Source organism: Balaenoptera physalus (genome assembly GCF_965194825.1).
Source record: "Balaenoptera physalus genome assembly, chromosome: 1".
NCBI classification, from domain to species: Eukaryota; Metazoa; Chordata; class Mammalia; order Artiodactyla; family Balaenopteridae; genus Balaenoptera; species Balaenoptera physalus.
Genome location: NC_138882.1, coordinates 174,750,550 through 174,768,070, shown reverse-complemented (window position 1 = coordinate 174,768,070; position 17,521 = coordinate 174,750,550). Strand labels below are relative to the sequence as shown.

Genomic DNA, 17,521 nt, shown 5'->3' with positions numbered 1-17,521 from the left:
CGATAGCTTCAGACTCCCGCTGTGGCCAGGGGAGCCCCTCTTTCTTACAAGGGCCCCCTCTCCAAATTCAGGCCACAGAGCCTGACAAGGAGGCCAAAGTCCAGGGGCATGACTCACCCAGGGAACAGGCCCAGCCTGCTGGCCAGAAAGTGAGGGAGGACAGGAGCCAAGGGGCCTGGGTTCAAGTCTGAACTCCTCCCAGGCCAAGCGGAGTGACCTTGGAGCAGAGGCTCAGTCTCTTTGGCTTTGGGGAGCGGGGGAAGAGGCAGCAGCCAGGGAAGCGCTGAGGCTGCAGACCAGCAGGCAGAGTACTGGGGGCCACGGGAAGGAGGACACAGCGGCTCCAACCCCTGGCTCCACCGCTTCCTCACCAGGAACCTCAGCTTTCTGTACCTCAGTTTCCTCAGCTGGAAAGCAGGAATGATAACGCCAGCCTCACGAGATAACGCAGCATGAAGTGGACAGGTGCTCAGGAAACAGGAGCTTCTTATTGAAGAGGGGAAAAGACACTAAGAGAGGGCGGGAGACTTGCCCAAGCCACAGATCAAGCTAGTATCGGCTGAACTCAGCCTCCACATCCAGGCTTCCCACCTGAAGCTGTTTCTTAAGACTGCTTGGAGATTGATTGTGTGTGCACGTGTGTGTTAGGGTGTTGTTGCTTATAGAGCTGCCCTACTGTCCAGTGAAGATCAAGGAAATGGATAGGAGTCTGTCATATAGCCTGAGCTTTACCCTAAACCCCACTTGGCCCACCTTCAAACTCTGGACCAGAGGGCCAGCTCTATGGGAGGGAGGCAGCCCACACTCCAGCCCCCATGACCAGCACCAGCACCTGGTGCTTGGAAGGACTGGGGGACTGGGAGGTCAGTGTCTGGGGCCCTCTCGTTGTACAGGAGCTCAGAGAGGGACAGGCCTAGCCTGAGGTCACACAGCATGACAGCAGCAGAGCCCAGAGCCCTGGCCGGGGACAGCTTCAGAGCAGAGTTGTCTAGCCCCTAGGGTGGCTGGAGCTGGGGGGCCCTGGGGGACTGAGCAAAACGTGGCGACAGATGGCCTGCCGAGGCAGCGGCGATCTGGGCGGCTGGCAGGCATGCTCGCTCCCGCGCAGGGAAGCGGCTAATTTTAGCTGAGGCCTCGATGCCAGCTTTGTTCCCCCCACCCACCCGCCGAGGGGGCCCAGCATGCCTTGCGTGCAACCCGCCTCCCCCAGGCACCCCTACTCCCCCGCCTGGCCACTTGGTGAGTAGTGCCCAGACCCCAGGGTCCTAGAACTGTCTGTCTGGCCAGGTCTCATCACACCCAGAGGCAAGGGCTGGGCCCTGGAGGCCTGGCATCCCCACCCCAGGGCCTGTTTCCCATGACGCGAAGCTCATTCTGAAGAGGGGCTGTGGGGAGAAGGGCTAGAGGCCACTGCCCAGACTGGGAGGGAGGGCCTGACAGCAGGGGCTGCCAGTCTTTGCAGGGGGGGGGGGTTGCTGGCGGGGGGTGGGCATTGTCCTCCACCAGATACTTAAGGAGACAGGACCCTTATTCTACCCCTGCCCTGAGCCAAACAAATTCTTCTGTGCTGGAGTCCCCCTCCAGCACAGAGTAGTGGTGAGCAAGGGGGTGGGAGTCACTTTACCCTTTCCCTGTTCTTTATAAGCCCGATTTTGCTTCAGGAACTCAAAGTACTTTAAAAAAGTCAGAGACAGAGCAAGGGTAGTACCCTCCCAACTCTGCGCCACTGGGGGAAACTGAGGCACAGTCTGAAACAGCTGTCATTGTAGCAGGGGAGGAACAAATCCCAGGAATCAGTGAGGGAAGCCTAAACATGCTCTACTTTGAGTTCTTAGAGCCGGGGGCTTCTTGGGCCAGCTCAGCCCCTAGGACTACCCTCTGCCTCCACCTGGGCTGGTAGAAGGTAAGCTTGAGGGATGGAGCCCGTCCTCTGAAACCCTGGGAAGGGAGGCCTGGCACTCTTGGTTCCTGGTACCCCACCCCCTGTTGGCTCTTTGACCTTAGAACTTCCCCTCCTCATCTCAGGTTCAACTACATGTGCCCAATGGGGCGCCAGGACATCTGGCCCCCACTTGAAAGGGGACTCCTTCGGGGTGACTCTGGAGGGCCCCCCTCTCCCAGTTCCAACCCAGGGGCCGTGAGGGTAATGGCCAAATGGGAAATAGATACAGAAGGCTGGAAAGAAATCTATGTACTAGAAGGAGAGAGTCGGAAAAGAGAGAGAGAGAGAATGAGAAACCAAGGCAAAGAATCAGATTCAGGAAGAGAGAGACGGAAAGAGGGAAAATGTGGGGGCAAGAGAAACGGGGCAGAATGAGGGTGAAGAGGCAGGAAGAGATGAGGAGGGAGGGGCTGCGGGAGAGACAGAGAAGAAGCCAGAGGAAGGAGAAGAGCGAAAAAGAGACTCAGGAAGAAGGGACAGAGGAGGAGGAAAAAGACAAAGAGACAGAGAGACAGGCAGGATGAGGCAGAGACAAAGACAGAGAGAGAGAGCAAGACACATGCAGAGGGGAAGGAGATGGAGAAGGAGTTGCCACAGACGGGGCAAGGCTCAGGGAACTGAAGACACCACAGGGAGCTGGAGACAGACAGAGGGACTGACACACCCAAAGACCAAAAGACACAGAGTGAAAGGGCGAGACGCACTCAAGAGACTGGGGAGGGAGGAGGGGGGAGACACTAAGTGATAAAGTGTGTGTGTGGTGGGGGCAGCAGGAGTAGACAGAGGCAAGGAGGGAGGGGGCCTGAAGAGGAGGAGGGGGAGATGTCGTCGCCAGAGCTGGGGGGGACAGGACAGAAATGGAATGTGGGTCTGGGCATGAGGCTCACAGATGCATCGGCTCCGGTTTCAGCTGGGGCAGTTGGCTGCTGGGGGTGGGGGGAGATTGTGGTGGCGGGGAGGGAGAAAGGAGCAGAGCTGACAAGGGAGGGGGGCCTGTTGCCATGGCTGCGGGCACGGCAGGGGCACAGTCTGCTGGCACTTGGAGTTCTGGGCATGGTAGGGGGCAGACTGAGGGGGAAAGAGGGCAGTGATGAAGAAGCCTGGCCCCTGCCCTCGGGGCTCTACCAGGAAGAAAGTTTCCAGAGAGAGGATGGGAGACCTTGGGAGCTGAGCAGAGCTCTGGGCCCTGCTCCACTCCATGGGGGACACCACTCTCTGGGGTGCCTGTGGGCATCCCTGGTTCCCACCCGTGCCTCAGGCTGGCCCCTGGGGATCCTCTCTCTCTGTCCCCTCCAGTCTAGCTGAAGATCCCGCATGCTGCTGCTGCTGCTGCTTCTGCTTGCAGGGGAGCAGCAAGATTGTGAATTCAGGATCTGTAATCCTAACGCAGAGCCCAGGCCTACCGGGCTCCAGTTGCCAAGGCGACGGAGGGTCAGAGGGCAGCGCAGGGCGCCCGCTCCTCCAAGTCAGAATCCCAATTGTTAAAGCCCAAGAATAAACAGCTGAAGCGGCCATGGGGGGGCCGGGAGGGGGGCTGAGGTCTGCATCGGCTCAGTGTGGTGTTGTCAAGCGAGATGTCACTAATTGTCTGAAGGAACGGGCTGAGGCAGCTCTTAACTGCTTCTGTGCCACCGGAGACACCTTGGCTGCCTGGCCCCATCCCCGGGGCCTCGCAGCATTCCACCGGGCCGGCTCTGTGGTGGGGGGAGTGCTGGCCCAGCACAATCCCTGCCTCCCTTGCACTGAACCCCTACATACTTTGGCTCCCAACCCTCCTCCCTGCCCCGCTTGGAACCTCCCACCTGCAAGTGAAATGCTTTATGTCCCCAGAACCAGTACCCCCCAATTACTGGAACCACACTACTCCTTATAGCCCAGAACTGCCACTCTGGCCTGCAAAAGCCCTCCCAGCTCCTCCAACATCTCTTCTTCCTCATCCTCTCAGAAGTCAGGGATTCTGGTACAAGGTGTGTGGACTGCGGAGGAAAACAGATTTCGGGTTCTTCTGATCTTTGGTGGGGGGAGAAGCCCTCCTACGGGAAGAGGGAAGGTCTATGGCATCCCCTGTGCAACTCCCTACTCTAAGTCACACACCAGAACTAAAGACCTGAATGGAGCCTGGAAACCTGGTTTCTAGCTTTGATTGTTCTACCTACTTGCTGTGTGACTTTTGCCAGGATATTTTCCCTCCATGAGCCTATCTCCTCATTTACTATCCATCCTAAACATTTAGTAGTGCCTATTCTGAGCCATGCCATGTCTGGAACCCCTGCCCAGAGGAACTTCCAACCCAGTGGGTGAGAAAGGCTCATAAGACAAGGTAGAAAGCAATCAGAGATCCATCAGGTAAGATATTCAATGAAAAACACGGAGCAGTCTGGTAAATCGTTCAGTGGACGGCTGCTGCTGTTAGGAGCAGTCAGTACTGGTATCGCCGTTATGACGGAGGGTCGCTAAAAGGGTGTAGGTCATCAGAGAAAAGATTGGGGGGAGGTCGGTTCTGGAAGGCTTCCTGCAGAAAGAGGTACCTGGTAAGATTTGGACAGGTGGGCAAGAAGGTAGAGTGCACCAGGAGAGAGGAGGTCTTGTGAGCTGCTCTGTACACTCTCAGGGTCATGTGCTCAGCCCCGCCCAGAGCAGGAAGGGCGAGGCCTTCAATGGTCTCCCCGCCCCATGGGCCGGCGCTGCCTCCTCCTCCACCTACTGCGCCTCCAGATCTCCGGAGAGCGGAGCCTGGGAGGGGCGGGCCGCCCGTGGGCACGGCTCCCGGAGATTGGTAGCACCTGGAGTGATGTCATGGGGCGGGGTCAGGTCTTCGGACACGCCCCCTGCCCCAGACCCCGCCCCCCTGCTCCGGGCCGAAGCGTGGGTCCCGGGAGGGGTCGCTCAGGCAGCCTCGCGGCCCCCTCAGGTGGCAGGCGGGGCTGGGGCGCTGTCCGTAGGCAGGGAGCTGGGCGCGGAAACAGGGGATCCCCCAGAGAGGGCCTAGCCCAGCCCCGGGCTGGACTCGTACAAAAGGCGACTTGTTCTTTCTTGGGATGCCTGCGCCTTCTCAAACATACCTAGAGCCACACTCCGGGGAGAGCTACACCCACACATGGCTGCACAAACCCGCCGGGGTGGGGAACAGGGGGCTGTCGCCAGCCCCAGAGGTTGGCGTTAAGAAGAACTTTGCCCCAGCCACCCCTCACCACAGACTAAACATCATTCACCTCACCCCATCCTAGCCCAAGTGACCTGGATACTCCCACAGTCTCTCCTGCAGAGCCCTGGGGACACTGACCCAGTCACATTCTCATAACTATCCTCTCCCTCAGACCAACTCTAGCGGCTCACCAACTCCTCTGGAGCTGGACTGCCAGTTTTAATGCGGGTGCCACACTAGTGTGTGACTTTGGGACATAATGAGGCTCACTAAGGGTTACTTTTTACTGAGCACTTGTTCTGTACCAATCCTTACAAGTGCCCTTTATGGTGAGTACTATTAGTCCCATTTTGTAGCTGGGGAAACTGAGGCTTAGGTTAAATAGCTTGCCTAAGGCAGAGGCAAGGATTTGAACCCAGGTCAAACTTGACTTCATAGCCCATGTTCTTCCATGTATTATCTCTGCCTCCCATCACACCATGCTACCCTCTAACGCCCCACCACACACAGCAAAGCCATCTCAGAGTTAGGGTGTAATTCTCCACCCCAAACACATCTCAGTGTCACCGTCTAGTATCAGGCAGCTTCTCTCACTCATCAGTGTGTGCTCTGGGGGGTAGTCTCCTACCTTTAAGCTTCCCCAATCCCCAATGCTGGCTATCAGAGTCATAAATGGGACACAGAGTAGGAGCAAGGCCAGAACAGGCTACCTCTAACCTTTCCAGCAAGCTCACCTCCACCTCCCCTGACCTTAGGATGAAAAAGCACTGCCATACTGGCTGGGGCTCCAGGCCTGCAGCTCTCCCTGACCCCTTGGGGCAGGACCTTCCCCTAGCCCCTAGTGCTTGCTGAGAACAAGTCCTTCAAACAAACTCCTTCCTGGGGATGTCAAAGCACCTTTCCTGGGGGAGGCGGCTCTATGATCCCCTGAGCAGGGTTAGGATCGGGTTACTCTTTCCCCAGCTGTGCCTGGACTCCTTGGGGCTGACCTTTCACCTCAACCAGGCCAGGACCCAAAGGGGGCTGGAGTCCAGCCCTCACCTCCTGTTAACCCTCTGCATTCCTCATCTTTCCATTCCAGAGCCCCCGCCGGGAGGGGGAGGTCTCAGGAAGCCCAGCCGGGCATGCCAACCTTTTCCCACCCTCCCATCCTGGGGTCTGGTTTCCCAGAGAGCTTTACAGAATGCTCCTCCCTGCCCCCTGCCCAAGCTGCCCTGCCCTGCTGGGATCAGATACCTCCGCCCAAGCAGCTGAAAATGACCTGGGCTATTTTCGCTCTGGGATCACGTTGCAAACTCCCCCTTGAGCTGGCAGCTTCCCACAATCCCTCCAGACCGTTGCCCCCCACTCCTCATCCCTCACCCAGAACCACTGACCAATAGGACAGGAGGGCTGTAAGAGACCACTGGCCTGAGCCCCTCAGATGAGGAGACTGAGACCATGAGGAGTCAGGTACAGGACTGGGCAGAGAACCAGGCTTCCTGGGTCCCCGCCCAGGTCTCTTTCTACTATCTAGCACAGCCTGCTCTGTACCCTAGATCTCAGAGCCTCTGACCCAGCCAAAAACCCAGCCGACCTCCTCCAAGCACCAGAAAGTCACACTGGAGGCTACCCACAAATCTCTGGGCCACCCTGCATGTCAGAAACTGCTTCTGCCACACTCTTTTCTTTGTTTAGAACTGGGACCAGATCTGTACCTGTGTCACAGCTATGTGGACCACGGGAATGTTTGGGGGGTTGCAAACTGGGAGGAAAGACAGGGAGACAGACCCAGAGGAATAGGAGGCTGATTCAGGCTTCCAGAGGTTTACATTGCACAATCCTTCCATGTTCCCAGCAGCCCCTTGCCCCACCTTCTCGGCACCCACCCCCCGATTCCTACAAACCCAGCCCCCTCCAGGCCCCTGCCCCTCCACCTCAAGCCCTGGTCCTCCTGGGCAGGAATGTGACTGGTCAGGTCTGAGCTGACCACATGAGTGGCTATAAGGCGACAGACCCCCATCCTCCCATCCCCCCAGCCTGGGGGAGCTCACATACCAAGGTGAGGTGGGAGCTGCTTTAACCCTTTGCAGCCAGGCTTCCAGGGTGAAAAAGAGGGGTACTCTACTTCCAATGGCCACTCCCAAACGAGTGCTGCCAGGCTGGGGAGTGCAGGCAGAACCTACTTCCCCCAGTGGGTGGAATGGGGGTACTTGCCCTGCTAGTCCCTGTTAAGAAAAATTATCCTTTGCCACACCAACTGTTTAGTCTCATCTCCCATGACATTTAGAAAAACAGTCATGAACTGGTGCTGAGGGAAGAGAAGGAAAGGAGGTATCATGAACCCCAACCTCGGGAGCCCCTGGTCTGATGGGAGAAATACAACCCTGCCCTGGGGAGTCTGATGGGGGAGACCAGGCACAGAAGCTGGGACAAAGAGCTGAGAGCAGAGAAGAGCATGGAGCCGCGCAGAAGTGGGAGGAAGCCAGGGCAGGAGCAGAACAAGCCAGGTGGGGTCAGATCGGGCAGGCTTCCCGGAGGCCCCTCTGCCCACACCCCTCCCCCCAGGCTCTGGAATCTCGGGGGTCAGGGCTGAGGGACAGCCCCGCCCCCTGCTCCCCTCGGGCTTAGGAATTCCACCAGCCAAGAGGGGGGGGCGGCTGCTTCGGCCTCAGTCCAAGTTGGCTCCCACTGGACCGGGAACTACAGCTCCTCCTCGGCGCCCCCCCTACCCAAGCCCCTGGGCTGGCCCCCGGCCCCCTCCCTCGCCCTCCCAGGCTGGCACGGTGTGTGCCAGGCGCTGGCAGAAAACAAACCCGCCGGGGTGGGTTTGCAGGGAGCGGGGTAACCTTGACACAGTTGCGGCAGTCGCTAATGGCAGACACACACTCCGCCTGTTCTGGGGGGACTGTTGCCGTTGCTAGGAAACCGGCAGCCGCGTGAATGGAAATGGGTCAGTAAACCTGGGGAGAGATAGTGTGACACTCGAACCACTGCAGCTGCTCCAGCCCACACCGAAATCCCTCCTCTTCAATATTTATCACTCCCGCCTGGGCCCTCGGCTCCTGCCAGGCCCTGCACCAGCCTGGCCCTCAGGCCCCCCGCAAGGCTCAAGAGAGATGGGGAAGAAAAGAGATGTGGGGGTTGCTTATCCACTCCTTGGGTGGGGGGGAGCCCCAGGAGGGATGGAACTGGTTCTGGAGGAGATTGAACAGGAAACAGTCTAATCCCGTGGCAGGGAAGGGGTTAAAAGGTCAATTCACGCCTGTTCCTGATTTAGGCACCGTGGTAAAATTACTGCGAGTGTGAGCGGGTTGCAACTGCCTGCTTGCCTACCTGCGGAGGGACTGATTAAGACAGGAGACCTCTCTCCCAGTGTGTAAGAGATGGAGGGGGAAGAGGCACCCAAAACATGGCCAGGAATCCCTCACAGCCTGGCAATTCCCCCAATACAACCCAAGGCTTCCTAACAGCCAGAACTGATGCCCCTCGTACAATCTGAGGGTACCTCAAACGGACAAAAGACGCCTATTGCCTTACAATATCGTCCTGTACAGACACTCCCCGCAAACAGCCAGACACTTGCTGTTCAGAAAACCTTGACAACACCCCTGCACAGATACCCCACAATAGAATGTGACAACTGCATTTCAGAACAGTGCAGTTCAGCACAGCACCTATAAACAAGCCGACAAACCTAGGCACAAGCAAAACTGTGTTTGACTGTGTTGAACCTTCTGTAACTTCCCCATAAGGCTGGAGCCTCCCCACACAGCCTGCCCTAACCCAAAGCCTGGCTCTGCGGTTCATCTATGTTTTTTTCCTCCCTCCCATTGTCAGCCTCCTTGTCTTGCACACACCCCAGTAAACTGCCCCTGTGTTTGCTCTTCTGGACACACCATCCCACAAGCTAGCTGCCTCATGCACCGCACCCCCCATTCCCTGGAGGCTGGCTGGTCACTGACACACACATTCCCTTCCCCTAGAAGCAAGCAGAGTGTCACAGCCCTGCCTGACACAAGCTCTTGTTCTTAGGCACAGGCCTCTCTACTGACAACAGGGACCCTGGGAATCAGCAGCACCACTTGGGTGATATGCCCCCTCCACCCATCACAATCACAGCCAGGATCCCTGGAGGGTGTGTCTTGGGAAGGGAGGCACTCCAGCTTTCTGGAGGAGCGGGGGGGGGGGGGGGGGGATACCTCAACAGGAATCTCCCAGCTGACTCGGTTCTGTGTGCTCCTATCTCCTAGGATACATCAGTCAACACAGGCTCCGAGCCTGTCAGAGCTGGAAGGTGCCTTAGGGAGTCACTAATCCAGCCTCCTCTGCTATGCAGGAGGAAACCGAGGCCCAGAGAGGGGAAGTGCCCTGCCCAAAGTCACACAGCCCAACTGCTGCTTCCAGCCCCTTTCTCTTCTACAGTCTCTGAGGGCCCTGCATGATAACTGGGGGTGGGGGACAGTCAGCCTAGGAAGGTTTCTCTGAGGCAGAGCGAGATGGGACTGGATTAGCTAGGAGAGGGAGAGCCTGTAGTCCTAGAGAGTTTATGAGAACTGCCCAGCAGTGTATTCAGACACATGGGCACCTGGCAGCCCTGGAATCTGGGCCACATAAGCTTCCTCGAATTTGTACTTTGCCAAATTTATCTGGTAGACACTCACCCCCAACCCACTTCCCATCCCAGGGCCCCAGAGAGCTGCCTCCCCAAACCAAAGGTAAAGGGAGGCTGCTCTGTTCCCTATACCTGGCCTAGAATGTACATCTAGGGAATCCCTGCCTTTTATTATTATTATTATTATTGTTATTATTATTATTACTTATTTATTATTATTATTTTTTGGCCGCGCCATGTGGCATGTGGGATCTTAGTTCCCTGACCAGGGATTGAACCCACGCCTCCTGCAGTGGAAGCGTGTGGAAGCATGATGTCTTAACCACTGGACTGCCAGGGAAGTCCCTGCCTTTTATTATTTAAATAGTTCTCTGCCAGGGAGCCTCTGGGATGCTGTGAAAGACGTTTTCTGCAAGGTAGTTTTAATTTCAACTCCATTTTGCCAGAAAGCAAAATGAGGCTCACAGAGGTGGTGTAGTTTGTTCAAGTTCACACAGACAACAAGTGGAGCCTTGAGTTCCTTCCAGTACACAAGGAAGGCCCATCCAACAGGAAACAGGGAGAACTGGGGGGAGGGTGGGATAGGAGGAGAGGGAAGGGTGGGAGTTGACACAGGCCCAGGCCCAACATCCTGGGCTGAAGGGGAGCCAATAAGCATTTGAATTTGAATCTGGGTATCTGGGTTCCACCCTCCACCCACTCTAGCAGAGGTGGAGTGAAAGGTCAGCAAGGAGATGGGAGGGAGAGGAAAGCAGAAGTCCACCAGCTTCTCAGCCTGCAAGGGCCATGCCCCAGGGAGCTGGGCCGGGGGCTGCCCCAACTTCCCGGCCCCAGAGCTATCTGCCAGCCTCCAACCCCACCTCCACCTCCACCCCCCAACAGCAGAAGGAGCGCTGTGAGGAGACCCTGCCTCCTCCCTGGGCCTCAGTTTCTCCATCTGTACTAAGAGCTAGCCTAGCAGGAAGGATTTCTTAAGGGCCCTTCCAACTTTAACATAATGTGGCGAACAGTCCTACTTCTCAGTCTCCAGCACAAATGTACGTCTCTCCCCCAGACTGGAACTAGCTGAGAACAACCTTAGATATGTGTTTAATGAATAAATGAACACTCAACAGAACCAATGTCTTTCCATCTTTCCCAGCCCAACTGAGAGGCACTACTTACCTTGGAAGGCCGAATTTCTCAAGGTTGTTGGAAGGGAAGGGGGAGTCGAACACTTTGAAGGCTCTGAATGGGGCTGTCTTTATTTCCTGTCCTGACTGTATGCAGACACTATGGTGATTGCTTTAAATGTTCTTCAACTTCAAGGCCGTGGCCCACCTACTATCATCTAGCTTTTCAAAAGAGCAAAGGGACTAAGGAGTGAAGGGACCTGCTCAAGGTCACACAGCCAGTGAGTGGAGGAAAAGGTATTGGAACTGCACCTAACCCCTCTGCTTGTTTCACACGGTGAGGGTCTGCTGGGTTGGGGCAGGACATGAAGTTGAACAGGGACCACTGGCAAGGGGAGAGGGGGTCCACCCCAGGAGGGGGAGGTGCCTGCTGAGTTGCCAAAAGGTTCATCAGTTTGCAGAGCACCAAATGGTACTGGAACTAGCAAAGTGGTGGGAAAGCATATCTTCCCCTCCCCCACAAAGGGCAGGGTAGACCTCTTTCCCTCCCGCAAGACACCGTGCCCAGAGTGTGCCCTAAGAGGTCACTTACCTACTCCCCTGGATCTCAGGGCTCCTGTAAAAGGAAGCCCCTCCCTCCCAGGAGCCCTTTTCTGGACTCCGGGACCTGCAAGGTGCAGAGCCGCCCCCAAAGAAAGCTGTCGCCGCCGTCGAGAAAACTGTCCAGGATTTTTCTGGCACATCCGACCACCACCGGGTCCACAGTTGCGGGAGATGGGGGTTGGGGGGTGGTTGCGAGACGGTGGCCTCAACACCCTCCTAGAACCCCTTAGGCGCCTCCAGCTTGAGCAGGAGTCTCTGGTCCGCAGGCCCAGCCGTTCTCGGGCCCGAACGGTCCGTCTCCGACTTTTCCCGCCGCCGCCTCTCGGGCTACCTGGCAGGCCTGCACAGCCCCCTGATCCCTGCCACCCCCGCCCCCTCCCAGATGAGGCCGCAGAGCTTCTGACTCCTGGAGGAGGTGACGGGCCGAGAGGGAAACCAGGCGGCTGGGGGAGGGGCGCTGCCTGCACCTGGCCCCTCTCCGCCGCCCTGGCCGGGAGGGGCGGGTCTGGACCCCCGCCAGACCCGAAAAGCGCAGCGGGGGATGGGGGGGTGTGTGCCGCCTGCCTCGCGTGCAGTCTGGGGGGCGGGTCTGGAGATCTCCCCCCAGTACCCTCGCCGCGGGGGCGCCCCCTAGGGTCGGGATGCAAGGCGCCCCTTCCCGAGCCGCGCGCTCAGCCCGCTCCCCCGGCCGGCCGCGCTCTCCAGCTGCAGGAAATTCCAGAAGCTCTCCATCATCCCGGCGCAGCGCGCAGCCCGGGCTGCCAAGGCTCCCCGAAGGAGAGCCACATGCCGGCCGGCCGCGCGGCCCGCCCTCGCCCCCCCTTCCAACCCGGCTGGGCAGCCACGTCGGGCCGGGCGGGGGCCCGGCCGGCCGCCCCTTCCCGCGCCCCGGGCCCAGCGGAATGCGTGGCAGCCCCGGCTGGGGGCTATTTTGAGCGGGAGGGGAGCGGCCCAGCCTCGGTGTTTTTGGCTTTTTCCTGGCCCCCGGCCCGCCAGCCCGGGCCTTCGGCTGCCCGCGGAGTGGGGGGGGGGGGGGGTCACGTGGCGGGGGGAAGGGGAGGGCCGCCGCGATCCGTCTGGGGCTCGGGCCCCGGCCCAGGCCCGGGAGGCGCCCGGCGGCGATCCGGACCTGCGCTCTCGGCCGAGGCCGAGCCGGAGCGGCGGGATTATTAATAGCGCGCCTGGCTCCGGCTACGGCTCCAGGGCGCCCGCTACCTGCACGCCCCTCCTCCGGTGAGCGCGGGCGGCCAGGGCACTCCCTCCCTAGCAGCGGACTCAGGCCTCACTGGATAGCGCCACTGGGCACCGGTAGCCAATCACCGGCCTCGACTTCCTTACCTGTAAATTGGGGGTGAGCTACCTGGCTTTATACGGTGGGTACCAAATAAAGGTTTTGCTTGCTGTGTGCCTCTCCTTGGCCAAAATGCCTTCTCTTCTGGGGGTCTCAGTTTTCCCGTTTATAAAATGAGGCAGTCCGAGAGGACTCTTAACAGGGGAAGAATCCCTCATATTCGAATAATGCATTTTCACTTACAACCCATTTGAGCTTATGGTCTGCCCAATGGCAAGAACCAACACTGGACACTTGCCCTGTATAATTAGCATGCATTAACTCACTTGATCATAAAGTTCCCATAAAGTAGGTAATGTTCCTTTTTTCCTCATTTTTGATGAGGAAACTGAGGCTCAGGAAGGTTAAGTGACCCGCCAAAGGTCACACAGTGGCAGAGGCCAGAATTAGCAAAACTCTGGCTCCAGAGTCTGAGTAAACCACTGAACTATAGTGCCCTGAGATGAGCAGGACAAACACTGCCCCCTTTTCACAGAAGAGTAAACTGAGGCTCAAAGTGATTTGCCCAAAGTTGCCTTTGGCCAGTTAGTGGCAGAGCTGAGCATCTAAGACAGATCTTCCAACTCCTAGTCTAATGCCCTGCTGCAGTCCTCTGAATCTGTTCAGCTCCTGCCCTGGGGCAGCTACTGGGGCCCCTAGGATGGGATCTAGAAATGGGCACAAAGCTGTGTCCAGGGCCCTGGAGGATCACCCTCTGCTCCCAAGGGTCAGACCCAGACTCCTGGGCCCCCAGGGTTCACTAATCCACCAAATTCTAGGCTTAGCCCAGCCTCAGAGCCATGGGGGTGAGGACACCTGGGGGTAAGGAGAGATGGCATGCAGGGGTAACAGCCTGGGAGAGGGCTGGGAGTTTCTTCCTGTCCCCCCAACCCCTTAGCAAGGAAGCGCAAAGGTTGGCAGGCCCCCCACTCCGCCCCGGAAACCTGGCAGTTTATTTCTGTCTCTGGGCCCCCTGTTTCCACAGAGTCAGTCCAGGAAGGCTGGCAGCAGCTAGCTTGGAGGGGTGGAGCTCCTGCTCCCTCAAGGGTCCAGCTGCTACCCCGCCCCACCCCCACCTGCCAGGCCAGACCAGACTCCAGAGTCAGAGGTGACATTGGGATGAGGGAGGGAGGAGCTGGAGGCCAGTTGGTCAGGACTCCAAGGAAGGGATCCCACCACCACCACTACCACTACCGCCTCCCAACCCAGGGCCTAGATGCTCTCCCAGGAAAAGCCAGTCTATACCCAGTTCAAGTCTGCTAAGAATATAACCTCTGGTGTGTCCAACTCTATTTACTCCAGATCATCCTGGCTCATGACTCCTCTGGACCCTGGTCCCAAAGAAAAGCCTGCTTCCAAACTGCCCAATGCTGGTAGAATATGCTGCTCAATGTGGTAGAAACTAGCTATTGGGCACTGGGAATGTGGCTAGTTGCAACTGGGATGTGCTGTAAATATAAAATATATGCCAGATTTTGAAGTCTAAATATGAAAAAAGAATATAAAATATCTCAATGATTTTTACAATGGCTATATGTTTAAATGACTATATTTTGGGTATATTGGGTTACATAAGATATATTATTAACACTAATTCATTTCTTTCTTTTTACTTTGTTTAATGTGCTACTAGAAAATTTAGATTGTATATGTGGCTCCTATCACATTTCCATTGGACAGTGCTGTTCTAGATCATATGGTGTTCTGGCTTTGGACCAAGACTTTGCCTGCTCTAGATCAATATCTGTGTGGCTTTAGCTCACCCACTTCCCCATATCCAGACCACAGCCTTACGTGTGGGTCTAAATCTCACCATCCCACACCACCCCTCCCCAGCTTTCTGTGAATCTGGCTCAGCCAGAGATTATGGCTTAGTCTGCTTTAAACCACTCTCTAGAACATTTCTTGATCACCAATTCCCAATATCTAGATCCAGCAAGAGTGTGGCTCTAGATCACCCAGCCTGGCTTGCTTAGATCACTGTCTAGCAATATTTAAGATGTAGACATCTGCAGGAAGAATAAGGTTCTAGATCAGGGATAGGCAAACTATGGCCAGAGGGCCAAATCTAGCCTGCTGTCTGTTTTTATGATTCAAGTTTGATTGGACCAGAGCCATGCTCATTCTTTTTTTTTTTTGATGTGGACCATTTTAAAAGTCTTTGTTGAATTTGTTACAATATTGTTTCTGTTTTTATATTTTGGTTTTTTGTCTCCAAGGCACATGGGATCTCAGCTTCCCCACCAGGGATTGAACCTGCACCCCCTGCACTGGAAGGCAAAGTCTTAACCACTGGAGTGCCAGGGAAGTCCCCGCCATGCTCATTCATTTTATGCACTGTCTATGAAGGCTTTCAAGGTGCAATGGCAGAGCTGAGTACTCATGACAGAGACCCAATGGTCTACAAAGCCTAAAATGTTTACTATCGGACTATCTACAGAAAGTTTCCAACCCCTATTCTAGATGACCAACAAGTCCAACCCACCATAAATCTAGATTCCAGCCTGAGACTATGGCCCAGTCTAATCTCGATCACCTCCTCCTAGATGGTACTGCTGATCAGGATCTCAACCAGAACCTAACATGTACCCAACGCTGTTTGGGTTCCAGATCCCACTCTGATCTCAGGACACAGGCCCCAGTACTCTTCTCTGGGATGGAAAGGGTGTCCCCACTTCCAAACTCCCCTAGAGAGATCAAGGCCCACTGGCCCTTGTCAATGGCCTTGGGAAGGGGGAGGAAGGGTAGATTCCAGAGACAGCACTGGAGGCTGAGTCAAAGAGTCAGGGGTAAGCTCTTCCTGCCAAAGGGGCAGAACATAATCAAGCCAAGAAGACAGAGTAGCCCCACCCCTCCCCAGCAGGCTCCAGAGCAGGTCACTTAGCTGAGGGTCATGTGGGACAGATACCAATCTCCTGGAAGCTACACAAGGCACCTCCAAACGGAATCTTCACCTCCAACCACCTTGTGCCTATCACCTCAGGACTGAGCTGGCACCACTATCCGCCTTTCCCACGGTGTCTCTCTAGGTCTCTTTCTCCATGGCTTTCTTTGAAAATTCTCCCACATCTGCCCTCCTCCCTGCCATTTTTCCTTCCTCCATCCTGGAATCCTAGCCTTTAACCATAGCGGTTAAGATCTCAAGCTCTGGAGCTGACACACCCAGGTTTTGATTCCAGCTCTGACTTAGGGCAAGTCACTCTACCTCTCTAGACCTCCTCAGTTTCCTCAACTCTTAACAGAATAATAATAATGGTACCTACCTCATAGGGTTGTTGAGCGGATTGAACAGGATTATGATGTATATAGCACTTTGCCCATAATAAGCACCTGGCCCATAATAAGCATGTAACGCTAGCTGCTGTTTTTACTATTACTGATGATCTAGCTTGGTTCTATGAATGGACTTTGACAAGTCTGTAAACCTCACACAATTTTAACCAAAATGTATTTTAGTATTTTTCTGAAGAGAAGGCTCATCATCTTCTCAAAATGGATCCTTAGCCCAAAGAGTTAAAAAAAAGCAGGGGGAAGCCTTTAGTTCAATCCAAATGGGGAAACAGGCACAGAGGGGAAAGGACTACTAGCCTAAGGTTCCTCAGAAAATGCGAGGTAGGGAGTTCCCTGGTGGTCCAGTGGTTAGGACTCGGTGCTTTCACTGCCGTGGGCCCAGATTCAACCCCTGGTCGGGGAACTAAGATCCCACAAGCCGTGAGGTGTGCCCAAGGGGAAAAAAAAAAAAAAAAGAAAGAAAGAAAAAAGAAAATTCGAGGCAGACCCAAGGGTAGCACCCAGGAGTACTGTCTCCTGGGCCCCACTCTTTCCACTAGTCCAAGCTGTCTCTCTGATCTGACCTCCTCATCATTTCTTGCCTGGTCAACTATGGTAGCCCCCCGCCAGGCTCCCCACTTCCAAATGCCTCCCCTAAATCTGCTCTACCTAGTGCTAGATTCATCTTCCTCAAATCTCATTCTCATGACACCGTGTCCCTGCTCCAAAAACTTTAATAGCTCCCCACTGCTGACAACAACATCAAGGCCGAGGTCTTTACCCTGATATTCAAGAGCCTGCACAGCCAGCTCTGGCTCCACCAACCTCCTCACTGTTCCCTCTTGTGTGGTCAGTCCTCTCCTCAACCCCCTCCAATATCCTCCATACCACCCACACACTCACTCAGTTCTGGACAGATTCTGCCCCTTTGCTCAATCATGCAGTGTCTCAGGCCCAGCCTGCTGCCCCTGCTCTGCCCTCAGGGTTGCCCCTGGGTCCAGCCACTTTGAACCCACTCTGATCAGGCCACACTGAGGTATGCTGACCTGAGCTCTGGCTCCAGGAAGTAGGCCTCTGCCCCTGCTCTCTAGCTCAGCTCTATCCCGAGACATGGACCCACCTTAGCCACTTTCTATATCCTCTCCAATTAGCCTCTCTCTCCTTCTCTCCAGACTTTCAGGAACAACACTCCTCTTGTCACAGGGAGTCACAGGGAGTCAGCCAGTATAGCCTGTCCTCAAGAGTCATGACTCCAAGGTCAGAATCTTCTCTTTGAGCCTCAACGTCCTTATCTATAAAATGGGGACAGAAATACCTACACCTTGAGTGATTCTAATGAAGGATAAATGCCTCCTAAACTGGAAGGTGCTTTTTCTACTAAAACCTGTCATACAAATAATGCTATAATACAGCTATACAATAATTCTATACAATAGCTTCCATTTATAAGTTTACTTGAAGTTGCAACCACCCTGTAACCTTGGCACTCCCCAAGCCCTTTCCATGTTTCATTTTTCTCCTTGGC

General features: G+C 55.7%; 1 protein-coding gene across 7 annotated transcripts in view; it reads right to left on the bottom strand.

The window, feature by feature from the left end:
• AHDC1 (AT-hook DNA binding motif containing 1) overlaps positions 1-17,521 on the bottom strand; it is a 64,285-nt gene that overhangs the window by 25,654 nt on the left and 21,110 nt on the right. Inside the window, exon 1 of one of the 7 annotated variants that reach the window (XM_082451065.1) lies at positions 11,386-11,713. The exons of the other annotated variants lie outside the window; for them this stretch is intronic. The gene's annotated coding sequence lies outside the window, so the exon portion shown is untranslated. Of the gene's footprint in view, positions 1-11,385; positions 11,714-17,521 lie in introns of those variants that run through there. 7 annotated transcript variants of the gene reach the window in all.